Source organism: Rana temporaria, chromosome 5, assembly GCF_905171775.1.
Source record: "Rana temporaria chromosome 5, aRanTem1.1, whole genome shotgun sequence".
In the NCBI taxonomy this organism is placed as follows: Eukaryota; Metazoa; Chordata; class Amphibia; order Anura; family Ranidae; genus Rana; species Rana temporaria.
In genome coordinates this window covers 98,178,234-98,194,740 of record NC_053493.1, presented here as the reverse complement: position 1 = coordinate 98,194,740, position 16,507 = coordinate 98,178,234, and the positions used below count along the sequence as shown (strand labels likewise).

Genomic DNA, 16,507 nt, shown 5'->3' with positions numbered 1-16,507 from the left:
ACCAACATTTTCTGTTTCAATTGCTTCTATTGGTCTTCAAGGGGACAGTGCAGCCACACCGGGGCTTAAACATCTGATAGCGATAACTAGGGGTGCAATGGTTCAAAACAAACTCACGTTCGGATCGTTCCTCGGATCAGAGCTACGGATCGGATAATTTTTCGGATCACCACCATATATAGTCCCCACTGTAATATCCACATCTCCCCCCAGCCCCACTGTAATATCCACATCTCCCCACTGTAATGTCCACAGACATCTCCCCCACTGTAATGTCCCTGTCTCCCAAAAATCTCCCCCACTGTAATGTCCACATCTCCCCAGTAAACGCCGTTCTGGGAAGCTCACCTAGGCCGCCGCCCAGTGTACCAAGATGGCCACCGCTCCGGAGCTAGGCCGGAGCCGTGGCCTTTCCTATGGGCTCAATCCGCGGATCGCATGGTGTGCCGATCCGCGGACGTTAACCCGTTCGGATCAATGACAATCCGGTGCACCCCTAGTGATAACCGACAACTAAGGCCCCGTACACACGGACATGTCCGACCGTGTGTACGGCCTAGCGGACAGGTTTCCACGGACATGTCCGACCGTGTGTACGGCCTAGCGGACAGGTTTCCAGCGGACAAAAGTTTCTTAGCAAGCTAAGAAACTTGTCCGTCGGACATGTCCGATGGTTAGTACGCCTAATCAGACATGTCCGCTGGTTATGACGTGTAACCAGCGTCTCGAAATCCCGCGCATGCGTCAAATTGATTCGACGCATGCGTGGAAGCATTGCACTTCCGTGTTTGAGAACGTCGGTGTCTTCTACGTCACCGCGTTTCTCTGTCCGCGGGGATTTTGGTCTGATGGTGTGTACACACATCAGACCAAAAGCTCCCAGGAGACATGTCCGATGAAAACGGTCAGCATCCAAAAAGAATTCACAGCACTTCACTTTTTCCACATTTTGTTATGTTACAGCATTGTTCCAAAATTGATAACATGAAAAGTTTGTATGAAATCATTGCAAATGTACAAAAAAAATAAAAAAATCACATGTACATAATAAGTATTCAGTCTTTGCCATGACGCTGAAAATTGAGCTCATATTATTTTTCGCATTATGTTTACACTGATCGTCCTTGAGATGTTTATACAACTTGTTTGGAGTCCACCTGTAGTAAATTCAGTTGATTGGACATGATTTGGAAAGGGACACACCTGTCTATATAAGGTCCCACAGTTAACAGTGCATGTTAGAGCACCAACCAAGCCATGAAGTCCAAGGAATCGTCTTGCAGACCTCCAAGACAGGACTGTATGGAGGCAAAGATCGGGGGAAGGGTACAGAAAAATGTCTGCCGCATTGAAGGTCAAAATGAGCACATTGGCCTTCATCATCAAAGACGTTTGAAACCACCAGGACTCTTCCTAGAGCGGGCCGCCATGGCAAAACTGAGCGATCAGGGGGAGAAGAGCCTTAGTCAGGGAGGTGACCAAGAACTTGATGGTTACTCTGACAGAGCTCCAGGGTTTCTCTGTGGAGAGAGGAGAACCTTCCAGAAGAACAACCATCTCTGCAGCACTCCACCAATCAGGCCTCTATGGTAGAATGGCCAGATGGAATCCACTCCTCAGTAAAATGCACAAGACAGCCCACCTGGAGTTTGCACCTGAAGGACTCTCAGACCATGAGAAACAAAATTTCCTGGTCTGATAAAACAGAGATTGAACACTTTAGCCTAAATGGCAAGCGTCACCTGGCCAATACCATCCCCACCGTGAAGCATGGTGGAGGCATCATTCTGTAAGGATGTTTTTCAGTAGCAGGAACTAGGAGACTAGTCAAGAAAGAATAGATCAAGGGAAAGACGAATGCAGTAATGTAGAGAGATATCCTAGATGAAAACCTGCTCCAGAGAACTCTGGACCTCAGACTTAGGCGAAGGTTCATCTTCCAACAGGACAATGACCCTAAGCACACAGCTAAGATAACAAAAGAGTGGCTATGGGACAACTCTGTGAATGTCCTTAAGTGGCCCATCCAGAGCCCAGACCTGAACCCGGTTGAACATCTCTGGAGCGACCTGAAAATGGCTGTGCACCGACGCTCCCCATCCAACCTGATGGAGCATGAGAGGTCCTGCATAGAAGAATGGAAGAAACTGCCCAAAAGTAGGTGTGCCAAGCTTGTAGCATCATCCTCAAAGACTTGAGGCTGTAATTGGTGCCAAAGGTGCTTCAAGCCGGTATTGAGCAAAGGCTGTAAATACTTATGTACATGTCATTTATTTATTTATTTATTTATTTATTTATTTTATATAAATTTGCAAAGATTTCAAACAAACTTTTTTCATGTTATCATCATGGGGTATTGTTTGTAGAATTTTGAGGAAAATAATGACAATCCATTTTGGAATAAGGCTAAAACATAAAAGAATGTGGAAAAAGTGCTGTAAAACTTTTTGGTTGCACTGTACCAACATTTTAACCAAAAACTGGATATTTGTACTCATCTAGGGCCGAAACAACTAAATCGATTAATCGACAACTAATCGATTAGGAAAATAATTGACAACTATTTTCCTAATCGATTAATCGGCCAGCCGATTAGTTGGCCTGCATTAGGAATGCATTATTTGTTTACAGATCAGGAAATACGGTGCAGCACACATACAGCTCAGTAAGTGCCTGAGAACTTGTGAATGTGTGAGGAGCAAAGCCTCATGGGACATGTAGTCCTAGGCAGAAAGTGAGTGGTTCTAAAGGCAGAAGATTTTGTTACCTTGCTATAGGGGCACTCTATACTAGGGCTGTCCCGATACCACTTTTTTAGGACTGAGTACAAGTACCGATACTTTTTTTTAAATGTGTCCCCAAATGCAGCCATGTCCCCCCACATATGCAGCCATGTCCCCCCCACAAATGCAGCCATGTCCCCCCCACAAATGCAGCCATGTCCCCAAACATATTGCAGCCATGTCCCCAAACATATTGCAGCCATGTCCCCAAACATATTGCAGCCATGTCCCCAAACATATTGCAGCCATGTCCCCAAACATATTGCAGCCATGTCCCCAAACATATTGCAGCCATGTCCCCAAACATATTGCAGCCATGCCCCCCGTATAACCAGCAATGTCCCCCGTATAACCAGCAATGTCCCCCGTATATCCAGCAATGTCCCCCGTATATCCAGCAATGTCCCCCGTACCTGTTATGATGCTGCCGCCGCCGCTGCCACGTTAATCACTGCGGCGCGGGGAGCATTTCAGACAGCTTTCGTTTGAACAGCTGTTTTCCCTGCCGCGCTGTGTATAGAGACACTCCCCCTTGCTCGCGATTGGACAGATCCGTCCAAGGGGGAGTGTCTATGCGCGGCGGGGAAAACAGCTATTCAAACGAAAGCTGTCTGAAATGTTCCCCGCGCCGCGGTGATTAACGTGGCAGCGGCGGTGGTGGCGGCGGGGGGAGTATTCTATTTTAGCATCGGCGGTATTAGCGGGAGTACTCCCGCTAATACTCGGTATCGGTCCCGATACCGATACTGGTATCGGTATCGGGACAACCCTACTCTATACTATACTTGGGACACTCTGAAGGCAGGAGGAGCCAGAAGTGTCAGTGGGAGGACCCCAGAAGAGGAGTATCAGGGCTGCTCTGTGCAAAACCATTACACAGAGCAGGCAAGTATAACGTGTGTTGATAAAAAAATATAAATTACTTTAAAGACTGAAACCCCTTTCACACTGAGGCATGTGCTATAGCGTTAAAAATGGCGCCTGCAATCCGCCCTAAAAGTACTGCTCTATTGTCTCCAGTGGGAAAGCCCGAGGGCTTTCCCACTGAAGCGTTGCGCTAGCAGGACGGTAAAAAAAGTCCTCCGCATCTTTGGAGCAGTGAAGGAGCGGTGTGTATACCGCTCCTCCACCGCTGCTGCCCATTGAAATCAATGGGACAGCGCGGCTATACCCTTTCTCGGCCGCTAGCGGGGGTTAAATGTGCCCTGTTAGCGGCCGAAATGCGCTGCAAATTCTCTCTCTCTCATTTAAATGATTTCCTAAGGGACACATTCACATCTATGCTTTTTTCAGCCACTGCGTATTCGCAAAGGGTCAAGAACCGTTTTCTATGCTTTTTTGGTTAAATAGACTTGCAGAGAAGCATGTAGTGAGTTTTTGCAGCAATTTGCATTTTTTAACCCATCAAACAAATTGACGAAAATGCAAATTACAGCAAAATCGCGTGTGCAAAAATGAAAAACACTGTAGGAACTGATCAAAAACAAACTGTGTGTAACAAGCCTTATGCTGGCCATACATTTATCAATTTTCGCACGAGAATAATAATACAAAAAATCTTTGTACATTCACTGAATGAAAGAATGTCATTTGAAAATTTCACTTGCTTTCAACATTCAGTTTAGGGCCTCATGCCCACAGACGTTTTTACAGGTACTTTTATGAGCGTTTTTTGCAGCTTAAAAACGGCTATCCATGTTAGCCTATGGCCTCATGCCCAACATGACGTTTTTGAGCTGTAAATAGCTGAGCCGTTCTTAAGTTGAAAAAAAAAAAAAAAAACAACAGGACCAGTGCGTTCTGAAGCTCCAGCGTTAGAGCTGTAAAAAGACGTCAGACGCCGGCAAAGGATGTTAAACGCGGCTTAACGCTGTGTTACGCCTCGTCCGGCGTTTTTTTCTCTATTCAAAATCAATGGTTCCCTATGGGAGCCCATTGATTTGAATAGAGGTCGCACCAGGAGTCGGATCAATATGATCTGACTTGCGGGGCGACTCGCGTGCAGAGAATCTTGATGGGGAACCCCTCCAAAATGGAAAAAAATAAATTTACGTGAGGTCTCCCCTCGGTCTGGTATGGATCTTAAGGGGAATACCCCACACCAGAAAAAAAAAGGCGTGGGGGTTCCCCCAGGATCCATACCAGACCCTTATACGAGCACATAGCCCGGCAGGTCAGGAAGGGGGGGGGGAGTGAGCGCCCCCCTCTAGACCATACCAGGCCACATGCCCTCAACATGAGGGGGCACTGCGCCCCCCACCCCAAAGCACCTTGCCCCCATGTTGATGAGGCCTCTTCCCGACAACCCTGGTCGTTGGGGTCTGCGGGCGGGGGGCTTTGTCAGGGTTGAGTTCACTGGGGTTCACTTTGCAGATGGCTGCAGTTCCAGTGTCCACCTGCAGGTGTCTCCCAGAATCTAGCAGGTTCTGATCGGCCACACCTAGCTTCAGCTGCCAGGTGGATATTTATGGCTGCTCCTCCCTTCCCCCAGGGCGTCACTATCCTGTCCGATTGCCTCATTGCTGCCAGATTGTGCCCTATAACCTTCCCTTGACCTGACCCCTGGTTCCATGCTCTTGTTTCCTCGCCCGCAGACCCCGACAACCAACGGCCAGGGTTGTCGGGAAGAGGCCTTTGTCTTCATCAACATGAGCGCAAGTTGCTTTGGGGTGGGGGGTGCAGTGCCCCCCCTGCCCCAAAGCACCAAACCCCCCATGTTGAGGGCACGTGGCCTGGTATGGTCTGGGGGGGTGCTCGCTCACCCCCTTTCCTGACCTGCCGGGCTACGTGCTCAGATAAGGGTCTGGTATCCTGAATTCAATGCAAAACGCGGGAAAAATAAATAAAATAAAAAAAAAAAAAATCGCATTAAAAACGCTGCTTTTTTCCTGCCGTCTGTACTAGCTATACAGCCCGTTTTTTAAAACGTCCGTGGGCATGTAGCCTTAAAATTAATGTAATTTGTGAACAAAAACCACATACAATGTCTGAAAACTATTTTGACCAAGAAGTTTTCTATTCTTGTCCTTCGAATTTTCCCATCACTGTGGTTGAAAAGAACCCACTAATGATTAGATAATCAAACAAATTTTCTTAAAAAAAAAATAAATTTAGTTTTAAAGGAAGACATTGTTTTTGCATGGCCAGCATAGAATATATTACAGTCCTGTCTGAAAATCGGCAAAAGGGCCGTTAAATAATTTTTTTTTTTTCGTTAAATAAAAAATTTGATCTCTAAATCTGATGATATTTAACAGATTCAACCTCTAATGCCGCGCACACACGGTCAGAATTTCCAACAAGAAAAGTTCGATGTGAGCTTTTGGTCGGAAACTCGGACCATGCATAGGCTCCATTGGACTTTTTCTGTCGGAATTTCCGACAGCAAAAATTAGAGAGCTGTTTCTCAAATTTTTCAACTGGAAAATTCTGATCGTCTGTATGCAATTCCGACGCGCAAAAAAACATGCATGCTCAGAATCAAGTCGACGCATGCTCGGAATCATTGAACTTTTTCTCGTCTCGTCATAGTGTTGTACATCACTACGTTCTTGACGGTCGGAATTTGGTGTGACCGTGTGTATGCAACACAAGTTAGAGACAAGAAAAATTCTTGATGGAATTTCCGAACGTGTGTACGTGGCATAGTGTACATACAGTATATCTCTTCTGTCTGTGGTTTAGAAATTTTGCTCCCTATCCATATAGTTCGTTATTTATATTTACCACTGCACATACAGTACAGACCAAAAGTTTGGACACACCTTCTCATTCAAAGAGTTTTCTTTATTTTCATGACTATGAAAATTGTAGATTCACACTGAAGGCATCAAAACTATGAAGTAACACATGTGGAATTATACATAACAAAAAAGTGTGGGGGCGTGGCCGGACCGAGCTAGGAGATGGCTGCCTGATTGCTGTACTCCAGCCACCTCAGAGCGTATTTCACCATTAGCGGTGTGTTTGGCCCCTTACAAAGACAACTGACCATGGGTACAGCTTCCCGACAATCCTCAGCATCTCGCTCCCGCTCCCCGAGGGAGAATACCGACTCCCTCGAACAGCACATACCGGAGATGTTTCGCTCCGGCCGAGGCAACATGGCGGCCGCCCGTCAGGGAACTCCTCGAGGCCGCTCACAGACCGCGTCCTCGCAGGCACAGGGAATCGTGCTATCCGCGACCCCTATCAATCCCCCCCTGATGTCTCCCGAGGACCCAGGGACGTTGCCGACCTCCGCTCCAGCATCATCACCTATCACCATCGGGGACCTACGAGCGGTGGCCTCGGATATCAAGAATGCGCTCACAGCGGCCATAGCGGAGTTGCGCCTTGATTTCCAGGCACTGGATGGGAGAGTGTCGGCGACAGAGAACACGCTGGTGGAACACGACATGGTGCTCCAACGATCCACCAGGAAAATTGACGATCACACGCTGCAAATGAGGGAAATTAACCGCCATTTGGAGGACCTGGAGAACCGGGGACGCCGCCACAATATTCGTGTGAGGGGACTCCCAGAAACCGTGGAGGGGGACCAGATTAAGCGGGAAGTGACGGAGATCTTCAACGAGATTATTAAGAGACCCCCTGACACGGCTATAGCTATGGAGAGGATCCACAGGGCACTACGCCCCAGAGGCAGAGACACGGACCCCCCCAGAGACATAGTCTGCTGCCTAATAGACTTTGGATTGAAAGAGGAAATCCTCCAACAGGCTCGAGGCCAGCGCCTCATGCACGAAGGCTCCCAGATCCAACTATTCCAGGATCTCTCTGGAATCACGCTGAAGCACAGGAGAGACCTCAAACCCATCCTGGACGCCCTGCGGTCTGCTAACATCCGCTACAAGTGGAAGTACCCTTTCTGCCTCTCTGCTTCCCATCAGGGACGCACCGCACAGCTTAAGGTCCCCGAGGACCTGCCACTCTTCTTTGAGACCCTAGGCATCCCACCGGTGGCGGTACCGGACTGGTACGCCATTTACCGCCGCTCCGTAGGACGATGGAATGGCCCCCCAGTGGAGAGGATGGAGACGCAACCCACAAGATCTCGGAGAAGACGGTCTCCCTCGAGCTCCCGCACCGCGGCCTCCTACACAGGACCAAGGAGGGAGGGCGACCCTCTGTCCTCCCCCGGAGCGCGAAGAGCCCGCAGAGACAACTAACTGACTGATCGCATGCCTGATAGAGCCGACGCCTAATGTTATGTTGGCGTGATTATATGCCGTTTGCCCGGTTACATGTTACAGATGTCTGTTCCTGTTTTTACTTTATTACTTCGGCGGATAGATTTGCTCCACTCCACATCCCCGTGCCGCAAAGACTGTGGGTCTGGGAGATCTCCAGGCAGCCCTGTCACGCATCGCCACTTGGACATGAAAGTACCGCCAACTCGCGAAGCGGGAAAAGCAAGCCGGACTCCGCCTACTCAACCAGCCGTCGATTGACCTCCACACCTAGCCTAGGAAACTACAGCGCCCAGAATGCATCAGGAACGCCGCTCCCCCGGAAGAAGAACCCATACAACGGCAACTTTCCCAGCGCACCACACATCCATCATTCCGCAGGAACCACCAACATTGCCGAGGACGGAGGAGAAGCGACAGTAGAAGAGCTTACAGGGGGCGAATTAGCTCCAACCCCACGTACGCGGGAAACACCTTAAGCCACGACGGGACTGCTTCCTGGCTGGGACCTCCAGAACTGACCTCTGGACCACACCTCCATATACGCCCTCCCGGCGGAGATTGCTGACAGACCTCTTTATCGTCCAATAGCCGGGGCGCGGACGCCTGCCGTTACTACAGCGGAGGACTCGAAGAGAGCGACCCTACAGACTTGGCTAAATCGACGCTCACCCGCACGGGGTACGGAAAAGACCAGCACTGAATTAAACCTCATCGATGGGTCTATTATCCACATTACCTGGCAATTAGCCATGGACATTATGCCAGAGCGGACACGCCGGACTCAAAGGGACATACCCTGGCGGATGTCGCCCCGGGCCCAATGCATACTCATGTGACTTCGCAGGACTAGAGCTGTCATCCGGCTGACGACTACTCGATAGATACACCGGCAGCTCAGTTGGAACCTCCCCTCATAGTTTCCAGCGAATCACCCCCCATGACTGAACATTCTACTGGGTGTATCTATCAATCCACCTTGGACTACGATCCAGTGTCAGAGCACCCCGGGCGGATAAGAGGACTGTCCGTAAAACCCGAGGGTACCTGGTTAAGTATAGACCCTCCAATACGCTTCCACATGTTATTATTACTATGCCGGCGGCTCCCCTGACGCTAGACTACCCTCCGGACGGACGGGTTTTCATAACCTGCGAGGTCCAATTATCCTTAGATGGGGGTGGGTGGGCGGGATCGGCTGGACGGTGCGGGGCTCTTCGCCCCCCCCCTCTCTCTCCTCGCGGGGCTCCCGTCTTTGCGGTGGTCGTGCGGCGGGGGGGGGGGGTGGGGGTGACGCCCGGCGGTGCACATATCTGTATACTGGGAAATGGGAGGGTCAACATGCTAGGTGCCGGTTGGCTACTGCCCCCCCCCCCCCGGGGCGGACGGTTCCCCTCCGAGCTACTCGGCCCCGCCCCCCACCCCCCCCCCCTCGGTTTTACCCTCAGCTACTCACCGGCCAGGGTACCAGCACCCTTCTCTGTCCCAGTTGGCGGTACGCTCTGGGGTGGCTCACCACCCCACGTTACATACATCCCCTCCAGGCCGTCTGTTGGTGAGATCCGGACCAACCCCAAAGCGGTTCAGTGTGTCGGGTCTCGCGCCTAGTGCTGGGTGCGGGCCCCGCGCACGGCCGCGCCTTACCGATTATCCAACCCCCCAGTCAGGAGGGGGGACTGTGTCCCTCCATCTAATCGGTTTTCAGAACTCGCCTCACTCGTTGAGGTGAGGGCAGGTTCCCGATCCGGGGACGAATAGAGATACGCAAGGTCCCTCGTTCCGGACACCGGCGGCCAAGAGGACCGAGTCTCCGCAGAGACCTGTTCCCTCGCTATTCCCCCTCGGTGACGCACTAGGAACCCCTCCACCCCCTCCCTCCATCCCACACGACCACAGTGACCCGCCACAGCTCATCCACCCAGCGCTACTGAATAGATAGATTAGACAAGCACCGACCAGACTGAAGATGTCAGCCACGCAGACGGACGCTAACATCCCTAAATTAAAAATAGCTTCGCTGAATGTGCGCGGACTGAACCTACCAGAAAAACGAGCCCAACTCCTTCTCACCATGCACCGAGCTAGGGCCGACATAGTGTTCGTGCAAGAAACACACTTCAAATCTGACAATATACCCAAATTGCACAACCACTACTTTCCTTCAGTACACCACGCAACGAACGCACAAGCTAAAACGAAGGGAGTCTCCACATTGATAGCTAAGAATTGCCCATTTCAACTGACAGACACATTAGCCGATCCGGAGGGACGATATTTATTTCTCAAAGGCTCATGCCTGGGTCGGATCATCACGCTCGCCAACGTCTACGCCCCAAACACGCGCCAGGTCCCTTTTTTCAGATTGGTAGTAGACCAATTAACCCCATTTAAAGAGGGGATTCTTGTGCTGGGGGGAGACTTCAACGTCCCCCTCAACCCAACGCTAGACACGTCAAAGGGCACAGCATCCCTACCGTACACTGCGCTACGGAGAATTAAGACGCTCTTACAGGGCCTACTTCTACACGACACATGGCGGGCCTTGAACCCCACGGGAAGGGATTACACGTTCTTTTCGGCACCACACGAACGATATTCCCGGCTCGACTACCTGATGGTAAGCCAGGAGGACCTACCACTTTTGTACTCCGCCTCGATCGACCCTATGTTCTTATCGGACCACAATCCGATTTCTGCAACACTGACCCTCCCCTCCAGCCACCCACGGTCCCGGGTATGGAGATTGGACCCATCCCTACTTACGGACCCGGTTTTAGCTAAAGATTTAGAGAAAGCGCTAGACACATTTTTTCTGGAAAACAGACCGGACGACACGTCCCCTAGCGTTAACTGGGAGGCTCACAAATGCGTGGTGCGGGGGCTCTTAATAGCGGCGGCGGCCAAACGGAACAAGGACCGACGAAGACACTACAACGACATTCTAGGCAGGATTAAAAGATTAGAATCCGCGCATAAACACTCACAAGCTCTCGCTACACTACAGGACTTAAGCCGAGCTAGGGCCGAACTTCTGGAGGTTATTGGTAAAAAAGTCAAGCGCAGCTTCGTACTGGCGAAGAAATCATTCTACGAGCATGGAAACAAGGTAAGTAAACTCCTGGCCAGAGCACTACACGCCCAAAAAGCTAAAACGACGGTACACTCCCTGACAGATGCCCAGGGTCGCAAAGTGCAATCTAACCCTGACATTGCCAAACAATTCGTGCGCTATTACACCGAGTTATACAACTTACCATCCCCAGATTCACCTGCTGCGCAAGAGACAAGGCAGGGTCTCATTACAGACTTCTTACGCCAGTACGGCCCAACCCGACTGTCAGAGGGGGCGAGGACAGAATTAGATACGCCTCTCACACCTGCTGAGGTGGGGTTGGCATTGAAGCAACTAAAACCAGGTAAAAGCCCGGGACCTGACGGCCTGACGGCAGGCTACTACAAGACATACGCGACGGTTCTTACACCTTTCTTCATATCGGCCTTCAATTCTTACGCCAACGATACCACACCTCCCCGAGACCTCTTGACCGCACACATTGTTGTTATCCCCAAACCAGACAAAGACCCGACGACAGTGGCCAACTACAGGCCCATTTCGCTCCTGAACGTAGACCTCAAATGGTTCGCCAAAACAATAGCAAATAGGATACTTCCCTACCTCCCCGACATGGTGGCCCAAGATCAGTCCGGATTCGTCCCTGGTAGAGAGGCCCGGGACAATACCCTCACGGCCCTGAATGTACACCACTGGCTTACTTCCAGGAAGTCCCCGGGGTTTTTCCTGTCCCTAGACGCGGAGAAGGCGTTTGACAGGGTGGCGTGGGACTTCATGCAGGCAACCCTGCGATCCGCAAACTTCCCACCGACCATGCTACACTACATCTCGGCGCTGTACGCGGACCCCACAGCGAGAGTCCGAGTAAACAACCACCTGTCGGACGCCTTCTCCATCGGGAACGGGACCCGTCAGGGGTGCCCACTATCCCCCATACTATTCATTCTCACACTAGAACCCTTTCTCCAACGCCTCAGGTCTAACCCCACGATTAAGGGCATCCACATCAACGACAAGTCCTACAAAATTGCCGCATTCGCGGACGACATCCTCCTCTTTCTCAGTGACCCCCTTACGACTATCCCCAACTTACTGAGGGAATTTGAGGAATTCAAGACATTGTCCAACTTTCAAATAAACTTCTCTAAATCCTCAGCCCTTAATGTTTCATTGCCCATAGCTCTATGCGATCAATGCAAGTCAAACTTCCCCTTCAAGTGGACTGATCGGGCCATTAAGTACCTGGGAATTCAACTCCCCGCGGACCTAACAGACCTGTACTCCCTTAACTACACCCCGCTGCTCCAGTCTATATTGACGGACCTGAAAGGTTGGTCTGCGAAACCACTATCGTGGTTTGGCAGGATCGCAGTGGTCAAAATGAACATACTCCCTCGAATCCTATACACCATGCAAGCAATACCCATCAAGCTCCCCCCGGCTTTTTTCACATCCTATAAGTCGGCGTGCACGAAGTTTGTATGGCACGACGCCCACCCGCGCCTGAGCTACTCCAGACTCACGGTCCCTAAACTACAAGGAGGCCTGGGGTTACCCGACCTACACAAATACAACCTGGCCTGCGCCCTGACCAGGATTGTCGACTGGACAACAAATAAGGAAAGGAAGAACTGGGTAGAGTTAGAACAATTGTTCTCCCCCCTGCCCCTGACCCATTTGCCATGGGTCACAAAAGATACCGCCAGACAAGGTTATAGCGACCACCCCTTCATACGCACCTCTCTACTGGCCTTTCAGACAGCGTGCGCCAAACATAAATTATCAGACCAGACTGGCCCCATGACTCCTCTACGACTGAATCCCGACTTCCCCCCAGGAATGAGCCCCGCTTTCCTATCTGATGGTTGGCCCCACAAAACTGTACGGGCGGGTCAATTCTATACCGCAGGTCGCCTCTTACTGCAGACGGAGCTGGCGACCAAAACGAGTAAAGAAGAGTTCCCTTTCTGGACGTACATCCAGATTAGACACTTCCTCGACAGGACCGCGTCTAGCGCACTATGGTCGAGGCCCTACTCACCCTTTGAAAACCTGTGCAATTCCAACTCACCTCAGAGGCACCTGATATCGACAATCTATGGGCTTCTATTCTCTTCACACTCACCTAAACTCCACTGGGCCAACCAGCAGTGGGAAAGCGATCTCGCCCTTGACCTAGCGGACACGGAATGGGAACAGGTATATAGATACGCCCACAAGGGATCAATCAATGTCCAGACACAGGAGAATGCGTACAAAATTCTCTCCAGATGGTACAAAACCCCACTAAAATTACACAGAATCAACCCTGCACTCCCCAAAGTATGCTGGAGATGCCACCAGGAGACGGGCTCATTCCTCCACATGTGGTGGACATGCCCCAAACTCCAACCATACTGGACAGAGGTCCATGACCATATCGCACGCATTACCACCGACACTTTGGAATTCTCGCCCGCCCAATTCCTCCTCCACCATGCCTCCTCGCTGCCAAGGAGATACGGCCGTTCCCTGGCGATGCACATGGTAAACGCCGCACGCCTGTGCATTCCGCTCCATTGGCTCTCCCCAAACCCCCCTTCTCTGACGGACTGGTTTAAACGCCTCCAGAAAATAATGGAGATGGAGGAACTGATCCATCAGAGCAACGACACACCTGCGAAGTTCAACGAGACCTGGGCTTGTTGGCTACATTTTACATCCTCTGAGGAATATAAGACCATCAACCCCCCCATGCAATGACCGGCGCCCCCGTAGACGCAACCCTATTGAGCTGTGGCGGCTCACCTCCCCTCCCTCCCCATCACTATAACACTCACATATGCCTAAAACCTTGCCCACTCCCTCTCCTGGGTTCGGGAACCAGGATACCTGGTGCGGATATCGACAAACCCGACTGGGACTGCCCCAGACCGGGTCACACTGGGGGGGAACACACTAGAGACCGTTGGCCATAACTTACCCGTCGGCCACACTAGTTGGGTAATGTACCTATAGAAAATGTTATAGTCTGTTGGCATACACTCTACAGGCAATGCTTATCTCACTCTCAATTTATCTTTCCTGTTAAATATACGTTATGGCGGCTGCGTCCGCAAAAGTCTTACATTAATGATTGTTGCTTACCTTACCTGTACATGCATATGTCCTGCCTGAAGGATGGAAAATAAAAGAAAATAAAAATGTTTGGAAAAAAAAAAAAAAAAAAAAGTGTGAAACAACTGAAAATATATTTCATATTCTAGGTTCTTCAAAGTAGCCACCTTTTGCAGCAGACACATCTCTAGAACTGTTAAGAGGAGACTGTGTGAATCAGGCCTTCATGGTAGAATATCTGCTAGGAAACCACTGCTAAAGAAAGGCAACAAGCAGAAGAGACTTGTCTGGGCTAAAGAACACAAGGAATGGACATTAGACCAGTGGAAATCTGTGCTTTGGTCTGATGAGTCCAAACTTGAGATCTTTGGTTCCAACCCCCGTGTCTTTGTGCGACGCAGAAAAGGTGAACGCATGGACTCTACATGCCTGATTCCCACCGTGAAGCATGGAGGAGGTGTGATGGTGTGGGGGTGCTTTGCTGGTGACACTGTTGGGGATTTAATCAAAATTGAAGGCATACTGAACCAGCATGGCTACCACAGCATCTTGCAGTGGCATGCTATTCCATCCGGTTTGCGTTTAGTTGGACCATCATTTATTTTTCAACAGGACAATGACCCCAAACCCACCTCCAGGCTGTGTAAGGGCTATTTGACCAAGAAGGAGAGTGATGGGGTGCTGCGCCAGGTGACTACCTCTTGAAGCTCATCAAGAGAATGCCAAGAGTGTGCCAAGCAGTAATCAAAGCAAAAGGTGGCTACTTTGAAGAACCTAGAATATGAAATATATTTTCAGTTGTTTCACACTTTTTTGTTATGTATAATTCCACATGTGTTAATTCATAGTTTTGATGACTTCAGTGTGAATCTACAATTTTCATAGTCATGAAAATAAAGAAAAAACTCTTTGAATGAGAAGGTGTGTCCAAACTTTTGGTCTGTACTGTACATATTTCAGAATAAATTGCCTTTTTTTTTTTTACTTTACATATGTAGCGCCTGTGTACTTTCAGTACAGGTGCTATGTTAAATTTAGAGGGGGATGAGAGAGTTACCTAACTCTCATCCATGTTGATTTATGTAAATTGGGTTTCTGCCAGGCTGGGCTGTCCTGTGGTTTCTTTCTGTGTTCCAGAGATACCTTTTCATCTCTGGGTGACAGGTGGCGCCAGAGGAGTCCAGGCGGAGGCGCCTTTCTCCAGCAGCCAATCAGAGGAGTGTTTCCTTCGTGGGGCATGCTGGGGGAGGGTATTTCTTGGGCAAACGCCATTTTGTGGGGTCCTTCGCTTCGTTCCAGGTGCGGCACCCACCTTTAGGGTGTGCGCACATCACGGGCCCCGGCGAGATGGCCTACCAGGCCGGGGCGCACGTGCTACGTGGAGTTCCCAGTTCTGGGCCCTCATGGCCCGGAGCAACTGAAGCTGCAAAGGGGCCCCAGTGACTTACTGGGTCCCCACATTCCATGAAGAAGATCCCAAGCGAGTTGTGCTGTTCGGTGGGGAGTCAGTCTGAGGTCAGCCCGGAGGCAGGTGATCCAATAGGGCTTAGACGATCCATCTGGGATCTGGGTGGCCGGATGCTGAGAAGTTGTATGTTGCAACTTGTCAGTCGGTGACCCCAAAACCAAGAAGTCTACCTGAGGGAGATTCAGGCTAAATTATATTCATTGAGAGGATTTGCTCTGTTATCTACATTCCTAGTAGAGGGCCTGTGGCAGAGGTTCCACTCCTAATTCTAATTCTATTAGAGCCAAGTCGGTGGCAGAGACTTGTTCCTTTTTAGAAGTTCTAAGTGATACTCTGGCTGCCAGGTCGGTGTGAGAGGCCTGTCCAGGTACACTTCACCCACTCCGGCTGGAGTGGCGACGTGAGTTAAAGTCCCATTGGAGGCAGGACTGCTTCCGTTATCCATAGGCTTGAATCTGCAAATTCTCCTTTCACCAACCTTTCTCCATCTACCTCAAGTTAACGGTTTGCCATGTTGGGCAAGTAATAAAAGCATAGAAAACGACACCCTGCTGTTTGGAAATTCCGTCATTGCTCATCATCCCTAGACACATCACAGAGGTAACATAACATGCTGTCCCAAATCTAACCAGCGGCTCCTGCGGGAGTAGCGCTACACATATTAAATTATACACCACACTTTTTTTAAGATTATTATCCGATTATCGAAGCAATAAAATCAGCCAATAAATCGATTATGAAAATAGGGACATAGGATTCAGAAATAAATTGGATTAATCTGCCAACTACAAGAGGATTTGGACAAGGCAAAAAAAAAGTTTTATAGCAAAGTACCACCAAGACATTAAAGCAGACCTTCACCTTCACCCTCCCCAGGAAAATCCTGCCCTCTACA

At 50.1% G+C, this 16,507-nt stretch overlaps 1 protein-coding gene across 3 annotated transcripts in view; it reads right to left on the bottom strand.

Moving 5' to 3' along the window:
* TAX1BP1 (Tax1 binding protein 1) overlaps positions 1 to 16,507 on the bottom strand; it is a 166,970-nt gene that overhangs the window by 140,842 nt on the left and 9,621 nt on the right. The window lies entirely within an intron of this gene.